The sequence below is a fragment of the Chlorocebus sabaeus genome, chromosome 22, assembly GCF_047675955.1.
Source record: "Chlorocebus sabaeus isolate Y175 chromosome 22, mChlSab1.0.hap1, whole genome shotgun sequence".
In the NCBI taxonomy this organism is placed as follows: domain Eukaryota; kingdom Metazoa; phylum Chordata; class Mammalia; order Primates; family Cercopithecidae; genus Chlorocebus; species Chlorocebus sabaeus.
Window position 1 is genome coordinate 10878797 of NC_132925.1, and position 12563 is coordinate 10891359.

Sequence of the window (12563 nt, forward strand, 5' to 3'; positions counted from 1 at the left end):
ATAAGTCCATCAAAAATAATAGCTACAATGTTTCAAAGACATAGAGAAAACAATAGGATATAAATGAAAACAATAAAAAGTTTAAAAGCAGGGGAACAAAATTAAAATGTAGAGATTGTGTTAGCTTTCTTTTTGATTGTTTGTTCATGCAATCAGTGTCATCATCAGTTTAAAATAATGGGTTATTTGATAGTATTTGCAAGCCTCATGGTAACCTCAAATAAAAGAAAACATACAACGGATACACAAAAAACAAAAAGCAAGAAATTAAATTCTAGTACTAGAGAAAATCACCTTCACTAACAGGAAGACAGGAAGAAAGGAAAGAAGGAAAACAAGAGAACAAAACCATCAGAAAACAAATAACAAAATGGCAAGAGTAAGTTCTTACTTATTACTTATTATTATACTTACTTATTAACATTGAATGTAAACCTTCTAAACACTCCAATAAAAAGACAGAGTGGCTGAATGAATTTAAAAAACAAAGTGTAACAATCTGTTGCTTACAAAAAACATTTCACCCATAAAAACACACATAGACTGAAAATAACAGGATGGAAAAAGATATTCCATGAAACTGGAAACTAAACGCGAGCAGGAGCTGTACTTATATGAAACAAAATAGATTTCAAGACAAAAAAACTGTTACAAGAGACAAAGTAGATCATTAAATAATGATAAAGGGGTCTAGATGATGTAAAATTATAAATATATATGAAGTCAACACTGGAGCACATTCTTCTGCTCAACACATATATCCTTCTCAAGAATTGATCATATGTTAGATCACAAAACAAGTCTTAAAACATTCAAATTAAAGTTGAAATCATAACAAGTATCTTTTCTGACTACAATGAAATGAAACTAGAAATTAACAACAAAAGGGATATATTCTTATGTGACCAGTATGTAAATTAAGAAATGAAGAAGAAAATTGAAAACTTCATTGATATAGATGATATTGGAGACACAACATACCAAAACCTATGGGATACAGCTAAAGCAGTACTAAGAGGGAAGTTTATACTTACAACAAACTACACCAAAAAAGTAGAAAAACTACGAATAGCAACTTAACTATGCATCTTAAAGAATTAGAAAACAAGAGCAAACCAAACTCAAAATCAGAAGGAAAAAAAATGATAAAGGTTAGAGCATAAATAAATAAAATTGAAATAAAGAAAGCAATACAAAAGATCAATGGAATGAAAAGTTTGTTGTTTCAAAAGATGAACAAAATTGACAAAACTGTAGCCAGATTAAGAAAAAAACAGAGAAGAGCCAAATAAATAAAATGAGAGAAGAAAAAGGAGATATGCTTTTTCAGAGAAAAAAAGGAGAAATACAGACAATACTGCAGAAATTCAAAGGATCATTAGTGGCTACTACAAGCAACTAAATGCCAATAAATTAGAAAAACTGGAGAAATAATAAATTCTTATACACATACAATCTACCAAGATTGAATCACGAAAAAATCCAAAATGTAAACAGCCAATAACACGTAACAAAATGGAAACCACACTGAAAAGTTTCCCGGTAAAGAAAAGCCCAGGACCTGATAGATTCACTGCTGAATTCCACCAACCATTTAAATAAGAGCGAATGCTAATCCTACTGAAAGTATTCCACAAAATAGAGAAGGAAGAAATACTTTCAAACTCATTATACTAGGCCAGTATTATCCTGATACCAAAACCAGCAAATGTACATCAAAAAATAAAACTGTAAGCCAATATCTCAGAAGACTATTGATACTAAAATCCTCAACAAAGTACTAGCAATCCAAATTCAGCAACACATCGAAAAGATCATTCATAGTGATCAATATAGTTTGTCTCTGTATTCCCACCTAAATCTCATCTAGAATTGTAATTCCCATAATCTCCATGTATCAAGGGAGGAACCAGGTGGGAGGTAATTGGATCATGGTTGGGGGGGGGGTTCCCCCATGCTTTTCTCATGATAGTGAGTGAGTTCTCATGATGTCTGTTGGTTTTAAAACTGTTTGACAGTTGGTCCTTCACATACTCTTTCTCACCTACCACCATGTAAGACATGCCTGGTACCCCTTCTGCCATGATTGTAAGTTTCCTGAGGCCTCCCAAGCCATGTGAGATGGTGAGTCAATTAAACCTCTTTTCTGTATAAATTACCCAGTCTCAGGTATTTCTTTATAACAGTGTAAGAGCAAACTAATACAAGACCAAGTGGGATTTATCACAGGAATGCAAGAATGATTCAACATATGCAAATCAACCAATGTGATATATCAGATAAACAGAATGAAGGAAAAAACCATATCATTATTTTAACGGATGTGAAAAAGGCATTCGAAAAAATTCAACATATATTCATGATAAAAACCGTCAAAACACTGCCCATAGAAGGAACATATCTTAGCATAACAAAAACCATCTATGACAGACCCACAGCTAGTATCATACTGAATGAAGAAAAATGGAAAGCTTTCCCTAAGATTGGGAAGATGATAAGAACACCCACATTCACTACTATTATTTAACATAGTATCAGAAGTTCTAGCTCAAGCAATTAGACAAGAGAAAGAAATAAAGAGCATCCAAATTGTAAAGGAGTAAGTCAAATTATCTTTGGTTGCAGAAGATAGGATCTTATATTTGGAATAACCGAAAGACCCCACCAAAAAACTGTTAGAACTGATAAACAAATTCAGTAAAATGGCAGGATACAAAATCAATATACAAAAATTATTAGTATTTCTATAAGCCAACAGCAAGCCATCTGAAAAGAAAATCTTAAAAAGTAATCCTATTTACAATAACTACAAATAAAATTAAATATCTAGGAATTAACTAAAGAAGTGAAAGATCTCTATAATGAAAACTATAAAACATTAATGCAAGAAATTGAGACGAGCACAAAAGAATGAAAAGATATTCCCTGTTCATGAATTGGAAAAATCAATATTGTTAAAGTGTTCATACAACAAAAGGCAATCTACAGATTCAATGCCATCCTTATTTAAATGCCGATGATGTTCTCCATAGAAATAGAAATAACAATCCTAAAATTTATGTGGAACCACAAAGGACCCAGAATAGCCAAAGCAATCCTGAGCCAAAAACAAAAACAGAACAACAACAAAAACACCTGGAGGAATCACCTTACCTCACTTCAAAGTCTAATACAGGGTTGTAGTTACCAGAACAGCATGGTACTGGCATAGAAACAGACATATAGACTCATGGAACAGAATAAAGAACCCAGAAACTTCAAACATCTACAGTAAACTCATTTTTGACAAAGGTGGCAAGAATATACATTGGGGAAAGATAGTCTCTTCAATAAATGGTGCTGGGAAAACTGAATATCCACCTGCAAAATAATGAAACTAGACCTCTATCTCATGTCATATAAAAAAATCAAATCAAAATGGTTTAAATCTAAGACATCAAACTCTGAAACTATTACTTGAAAACATTGGGAAAATTCTCAAATACATTGGTCTGGGCAAAGATTGCTTGGGTAATACCCCACAAGCAGAGGCAATCAAAGCAAAATGGATGAATAGGATTACAGCAAGTTAAAAAGCCTCTACAAAGACTTTTTAAAAAAAAAGTCACAGCAAAGGAAACAATCAACGAAGTGTGGAGACAACCTACATAATAGGAGAAAATATTTGAAAACTATCCATCTAACAAAGGATTAATAACCAGAATAGATAAGGAGCTCAAATGACTCTAAAGAACTAAAAATCTAATTATCTGGTACAAAACGGACAAAAGATCTGACCAGACAAAAGAAGACACACAAATGGCAAACAGGGATATGAAAGATACTGGACATCATTGAGCATCAGAGAAACACAAGTCAAAACCACGGTGAGATATTATCTCATCTCAGTTGAAATGGCTTTTATCCAAAAGACAGGCAATTAACAAATGCTGGCTAGAATGTGGAGAGATGGGAACCCTCATACACAGCTGGTAGGAATGTACATTAGTACAACCACTATGGAGAACAGCTTGGAGGTTCCTCAAAAAAGTAAAAGTGACATTGTCATATGATCAAGCCATTTCACTGCTGGTTAGAGACCCAAAAGAAAGGAAATCAGTATATTGAAGAGATAACTGCACTCCCATGTTTATTGCTGCACTATTCATGATAGCCAAGATTTGGAAGCAACCTAAGTGTCCATCCTCAGATGAATGGATAAAGGAAATGTGGTACAGATACACAATGAAGTTCTATTCGGCTATTTAATAGAATGAGATTCTGTCATTTGCAAGAACTGGATGGAACTGGAGATCATTATGCTAAGTGAAATAAACCAGGCACAGAGAGACAAACTTGGCAATGTTCTCACTTATTTGTGGGAGGTAAAAATTAAGACAAGTGAATTCATGGAGATATAGTTTAGAAAGATGGTTACCAGGGGCCAGGAAAGGTAGGGGTGGGGAGTAGGAAGAAAGTGGGGATGATTAATTGGTACAAAAAAATAGAAAGAATGAATAAAATCTAGAATTTGATAGCACAACAGAGTGACTACAGTCAAAAATAATTTAATTATATATTTTAAAATAACTAAAAGTGTGTGACTGGATTGTTTATAACACAAAGAGTAAATACTTGAGGTGATAGATATCCCATTTACTCTGAAGTGATTATTATGCAGTTTATGGCTGTATCAAAAGATCTCTTGTACCCCACAAAATATACACTCATTACGTGCTCACAAAAATTAAAAATTGAAAAATAAGACATATATATTTTTATATATATAATTGAAATGTACATACCACCCAAAGAAATGTACAGGTTCAGTGCAATCCCTATGAAAATTTCGATAACATTTTTCACAGGCGTGGAAAAAATAAATTCTAAGATACGTGTGGAACTGTCTTTTTTTTTTTTTTTTTTTTTTTCTGTTGCTAGGCTGAAGTGCAGTAACTATCTCATCTCACTGTAACCTCTGCCTCCCGGGTTCAAGTGATTCTCCTGCTTAGCCTCCTGAGTAGCTGAGACTACAGGCACACACCACCTAGCCCAGCTGATTTTTGTATTTTTAGTAGAGACAGGGTTTCACCATGTTGGCCAGGATGTTCTCAATCTCCTGATCTTGTGATCCACCCGCCTCAGCCTCCCAAAGCACTGGGATTACAGGCGTGAGCCGCCATGCCCAGCCATGTGTGGAACTGTCTAAGACCCAGAGATAGACAATGTGATCTCAAGTAAAAAGAACAAAACTGGAGACGTCACAGTGCCTAGTCTCAAAATATACCACAAAGGTATGGTAATTAAAATGGCATGAAAAAGGAACAAATAGACCAATGGAATGGGTTAGAAAGCTTAGAAATAAATTCATGGATTTATGGTCAATTGTCCTTCGAAAAAGTTGCCAGTGAGGAAATGACAATGAGGAAAGGACAATTTCTTTAATAAATGGTGTTTGGAAAACTGAATAGCTACATGTAAAACAATTAAGTCGTGTGCTTATCTCACATCATATAGAAAAATCAATATAGAGAATGAATATATTTTATTACACAATATTATTAGTTAACTGATATTTTTAGTAACATTATCAGTATGAAAAACTATTTCAAGTTAACAATTTTATTTAAAATCCTGAAGATAAAAAAAAGTTATGTCTGAATAAATAATAAAAATAATATTTATGAACTTCGGCCAAATTAAGATACTCTTAACTCTTTACATACCCTTAAGGAATACTTTGTTTTGATCAATTTGATTAATTGTTAACATGAATCATTATTGAGCATAGGGTAAATAATGGTTAATTAAATATGTTACATTTGATTTACATTTGAATATTTCCTTAAGAAAGATTTCTGTATTTCAGTGTTGTTTCTAGCTAACCAATAGTCCAGATATTCAGGGCAAACAACCAATGTAAAGTAGTGATGTTTGACAGCCGTGTAATTAGGGGTTTTTGTTGGGATTTTAAAAGAATCTTTAATTTTTTTATAATTTCTGATCAATGTGTTTTGTATTGTGATCATTTACTAGACTCTGTTTCAAAATTCAGAAAGTAAGTTAACTTCATGGCTTTAGTTTCTTCAAAAGTAAAATGGCACAGTTAGATGAATGGGTCTTTAAGTTATCTTCCATATCTAAAACTGTGTAAATTAACAGTAGAATCATGTTATTCCTCTCTTCTTTTATCCAAAATTAAAGCAAATCCTACACATAATAAAATGTTGAATGTTGAATATTACTAAATAAAGTGAATACATAAATAGGTAGATATATGATGTTAGGACAGTAAAAAATAATTTACATATAAAGTAAACTGGTTCAATGTTTTCTAAGTTGTATTCATTATTGACACATAAAATTTACATTTTGTTGTTACGACCACTTGAGATGATATAAAACTGTCACAGAAGGCCAACATGGTCAAAATGATCAGTGAGTCAATTAATATTCCTTTGAAAAAATGTATATGTTTATATTCCTGTTACCTGCCACTAAAAATAATGTTCAATGAAAATATAATTTATATACTTTTTAATTTTAGTTTCAGTATAGGAAACAAAATTGTCATTGATCTGATCAAATCTTGTCTTTGTGATGACTGTAATAAATAAAATGTATATATTTGCCATCTGTATTCAAATGCTTTGTATGCATTTGCTCATTTAACCATAATAATGTATGATAACAGTGCTAAAATATAAAAATAAAATAAGTAATTTTCCAATGTGTAGAGTGAATGGCAAATTTAAATAGGAATTTTACCTTTGACATTTGGGAATGCATCTTGTTTTTGTTTTTTTACCTTTTTTTCTTGACTAACACAATTCCAATTGGCCAGAAAAAAAAAATGTTTGAACAACAAAAGAACAATCTGAGAATTTTTTGTTGTTTTCTACACTGTTCTTTATTTTCTACTGTCAGTGCCATTCATGCTTTTTAAAAATTCCCCTGCGTTTGCACAGTGTTGATTGGCTCAATTCATGGGAATGACCCATATATGCATTGAAGGGCCAAATTTAGCCTGGAATAATAAAATCAGCTTGTGCTAGGCTCATCACAAAGCTAATAAGCGATTCGATGCATTTTGTATTAGTGTTTGTTGAGTAACAAAGTTCAAAAATATCTTTTAGCCTAAGAGTATTTTTCAAAATGGTTGGGCATTTTGACTTATGGCCTGACAATGATGCATTTATATTATATACAATATTTGGAATAGGATTGGTTCATCGGGTCTTCATATACCAGTTCCCTGGGTCAGTCTGAAAAGATTCTTGGGACAGATCCTGGAAATGCGGCCTGAGGGAGAATGTTAGTTATGCAGAGCATTCACAAATGTATGCAGTGCCACTCACTGACATCTACAAAGGGTCCATTTTATAAATTGTCAAAGAAGCCATTGTGGCGGAATGACACCAGAGAAGAGCTGTCAATTCTATTATTAAATTGACATTCCGCACATGCTGCTTTCAGATGGAGGCCCTTAATGAACTGATTCTCCCTCCTTTTTCCCCTGCACCATTTTGTCTTCTTTCTTATCTGCTCTTCAAATAGACATCAATTGGCGTTAAAGTGTTGGACAAGTGAGCCCTACAAGAAGCCATCCTTTTGGTTCATTGACAGCTATTTCAAACACCTGGGAGAGAGTCCTCACAACATGTCTGTGGTTTCAGGATGCTAAAGCGATTCCTACAAAAACTATGACATCTCCTAGGGTATTGTCAATCAAGCATTTGAGGGTAAAAACAAGAACAAAAAAAGTGTGTTTTAAAGCAAGATGATAAATAGTAGTGTAATCCTATTTGTGACAAGGAAGAAGAGCAAGGCATTTTCTTAATCTACAGAGCACAATACGCAGCTCTTGGGTGTTGTTGACAATGAAAAGTGAAGGGCACATGCCTTAGTCAAAACTGAAGGTTTGATACAAGCTGGTTGTTAATTCTCTTGAAAATCTCCATTGTTCTCCCAGTCGCTGGAATCGTGTGCTAAACAAGCATTCAACGAAGAAAGCGCCCTATCATCCTTGTTCATTTGTTTAATGTCATTCCTATTGTTATACATCCCCCAAGCGTGTATTTACCAGGTAGCCAGTCTTGTGATCCTGCCCGCTGTGAATCCTCTATGAAGATGACAAGCTCGAAGGGATGGCTAACTTTTGTTCTCAGGGGTGTCTTGTGGTGGATATCCTGTGACTGGCAGCTGTTGGGAAGAAGGACAAGGAGATTTTTACATTTGTTTACTGCCTTGCTGTTTCCCCATTCCTTCTCACATCGACTATTGTCATTTGTGCAAGAGCTGAAATTCCTACCCTTCCAATGCAGATCCCACAGAGCTATGAAGCCATAGAGCTATGAAGCTTAGAGCTACGAAGAAATCATTATGAGAAATAAAAAGTGGCTCAGTCTCCCTGCATAATGAAACATCCTGACAGTCCAGCTACTAGAATATAACCATTCCTAAGATTCTTAACAAGACATTTCATCTTATGTTACCCTTTGTGTGAAGCAGAAACCTTAATATTGCGTATTCTCATTATGTTGTCGGTAGAATGAGGTCTCCATTAAACTTTTTTGAATTGGGTCCCACCTGTTTTGCTTTAAACTTTTCGATTTATTTTTGCAGTCAGTATTTCTTATAATTTCTTATTACAGCTAGTAAACTGTAGAAATTAAGATTTCTCTGGTGGGAAGATGACATATTCACCGATAGTTCTGCACTTTTAAATGGTTGATTTTTTTTATTTTTATCGTCTTTATGTTAGCGTGTTTGCTGCTTAATAATTGCTGTGACTCTCAATTTTATAATTTGTTGCTTGACTATAATCTAGTGGTTTTTTACCACAAATCTGAGAGTGATAAAATTTGAGGCTTAGAAAAACCATATTACAGAACTTTCCTGAATGAATAAGCCAAACTGACGGAATTCTCATGCCTAATGTTATCTAAAGCTTTCTGAAAAATATTTTACTGTAGCATGTAATTTACTCAACAGAAGTGGTTTCTACAGTGCCATTGAAAAGAGTTTCTGTCACTTACTGGCATTAGGATGGTGATATTTTAAGATCCTTGATCCAGAGCCTGTGCTTCACAGTCAAGACTGAAAACTAAGACCATAAAGCACAATTGCACTTCCCTACTTAACAAAAGATTGAATGATTTACAGTCTGAGAAAAAAGATCACTATGTCTTCAGATGCAGAAATATATACTAAGTGATGAACTAACTATATATATATGTGTATGTGTATGTATGTATATCTATATGTGTGTGTATATATATACATTTTATTTCATGTTATTTAATAATAAAAGTATCTAAAACATTTTAGGATAAGAAAAACTTTGCACATTTCTGATATAATAATTTTAAGTATTTTGAATTGTGTATACAACTTTGATGTTTCTCTTCTTTTTCACCTCTTAATTCCATGATGTCTTAAAACAATATATGTGATTGATATAAAGCACTACTGCCAAAACATCAACAATGTTATTGAATTTTTGCTTTATTATATGATCACAAAATTACTAAAAAATTATTATTAAGAATCTTATAAGATTCTTGGTCCTTAGAAGGTCTGCACAGAAGAGAGGCTCTGTAAATATGAACAAGATGTGAAATGTGTCAGTTAGAATTCAAGTCTTCAAACCCATCACAGAGTCTATACTGGGGAGAAAACATACAAATGTAAGCTGTGTGGAAAGGGCTTCAGTTGGAGATCAAACCTTCAAGCTCATCATAGAGTTCACATAGGAGAGAAACTGTATAAATATGATACATGTGGGAAGGGTTTCTGTTGGACCTCAGGGATTCTAATTCATCAGAGTTCACAGTGGTGATAAATTCCATAAAAGTGAAGAGGCTGGTAAGATGATTCTTTACCAAAGAATCTACAGAGAAACGAAGTTTTGTAAAATGGTGTTCTGTTTTGTTTCAAAGTCCTCAAATAAAAGCTAAAATTTTCCAGTCACTAGAGTTCTTTCAGAAAAAACAAACCAAAACAAAAAACAGTTTAAAAATGTAATGCTTCTGCCCAACTTCAACATTTATAATGGTAAGGAGACCACTCAGAAGAAACATTTATTGAGAGGGCTCCCATAAGTGAGTTTGCCAGACTTTCACATCAGTCATTGTGCAGGAGCTAGGGCTTATAAAATATAAAAGTGGTCAGAGATTTAACAAAAGTACAACAATGAATATGCCTAAATCTATGTTCACTGGAATGTGAGCTTGATGAGAAAAGGGACTTTGTTCATTGCTAAGCCTGCAAAGTTATGACATTTCATAACTCAGTGTTAGTGCTCAGTACTTTTTGCTAAATGAGTGAAAAGTACGTTTTAAAATGTATTAAGCTCATTTCAAAAAAATATATTTGGAAGAAGAATCCTGCCAACAATCTTAATAAAACCATGCCAAGCAAATAAATATTATTAAAAATGTAGAATATCAAGGAATATTGCAATCTGAAATAACGTAAATTTGGTTGTAATCACATTAGAATGGGTGTGTTTTCTTTGCCTCTCTCTTTCTCTGTCTCTTTTGTTTTTTTTTAGAGAACTCTCTCTCTCTCTTTTTTTTTTTTTTTAATTGAGATGAGGTTTCACTATGTTACCCAGGCTAATCTTGAACTTGTGGACTCAAGCAATCCTCTGACCTCAGCCTCCTGAGTAGCTGGGATTACAGACATCACTACGATGGCTTGCTTGTCCTGTCTTAAAAAAGGCTATGATGAATTTCTTAATATTTGCTCTCATTCTTTACAGTATAGCATTAGTTTGAGTTTAGCTTTATAGGCATGTGTACGTGCATGTGTGTGTACTTTAAATGACAGTACAAACTGATAAGCAAATATCTGCTTAACTTTACAAAAAACAGACCACTGCATTTTACATCACTGAACTTATACTACTGGCCAACGTGTTAAGGCACATTTTTACTACAATATTTGGAAAGTGTGAGAACTGGTTACTGATGACAAAAAACGTCAGTTTTTTAAGAATCTGATGTTTTCTATCTAAATAAAACAAGTATAACCTCTAATGCTGAACCTAGTTGTAAAATTCTGGAATTCCATCACCGTAAGCGTAATAGAATTGTAACTTAAATAAGGAATCTACCATTGTTCATTTTACAGAAACATTAATACAGGCACAGCCTAAGTCAAATGAAATTATAAAGTTACATTTCAGACTGTTCACATTATTTTAGCATATGCATATATATTTATTATGATTTATAATATTCCACATGTAAAATTTATAGAAATCTTCAGTTATCTATTTATTCAGCAAAAACATGCTAGCATTATATAACGTTATGTTATAGTACTGGAGATATAACAACAAACAAAGAGAAAAACATTGTTGCCTTCATGAAGCTTACATTGAACTATAAAGACAGAGTAATTAACAAATTCGTAAATTGTAGGATTATTAGACAGTAATAAAATAAGGCATAAAAAGAGGAGACAGTGATTTTAAATAGGATGGTTAGGAAAGCTATTTCTCTGAGAAGGTAACCAAAAAAAAAAAAAAAAAAAAATATATATATATATATATATATATGCACAATTTCAGCAGAGACTTCAGTCCTGTAGGTAAAACACACATCTAGCAGAAGGCAGACCCCGGAGGCAAGGTTTTATCTGGCTGAGTTCAAGAAAAGTGAGGATATAGCTTGAGTACCAAGAGCGAGGATAAGGATAGTAGAAGATAAGGTCAGAAATATAAAGGAGGTCAGATTACGTAAGGATTTGTAGTGCATTCTATACACTGCATTTTACTCTGTATGAAATAGAGGCCATTGGAGAGGTTCAGACAAAGGAATAATAATACTTTAATTCTGTTTATATTTTATTTTATTCTTCTTTTTTTTTTTTTAGAAACAAGGTTTCACCATGTTGGCCAGGCTGGTCTCGAACTCCTCACCTCAAGTGATCCACCCGCCTCAGCCTCCCAAAGTGCTGGGATTACAGGGATGAGCCACCACACCTGGCCCTGTATGGAGCCAAGAAGATTTGCTGACCGATTACACATGGAGTGTGAAAGCCAAGTATTTTCCTCAAGGTCCTTCACCTTGTGAAGGTGCAAGGGAAAGGATGGAGTCATCGTCAACTGAGATTGGGACAACTGTGCAAGGAGCAATTTTGATGAGTAAAATGAGAAAATTTATTTTGTACATGTTATGTTAAAGATACCTATTAGATAATTAGATATATATCATATACAAATAGACGTACAAGGCTAAAGTTCACGGATGAAGGCTGACCTAGGAAAACAAATTTGGAAGTTTACCTCCTATATAAGCTAGACTGTTGATATATAACATCAGGAGACTAAATGAAATCTAGGAAATATATATATATATATATATATGGACGAATAGATAAGAAATATATATTATATATAATGCATAGGAAATATATATTTATATATAATATATAGGAAATACGTACATAGACACCTAGGAAATATATATGTGTATATATATGGATGGATGAATAGATAGATAGAGAGAGAAAGAAATAGAGTGGTAGGAAACCCAAGGACTAAGCTCTGGGAAGTTTGAGAGCTAAGAGATTAG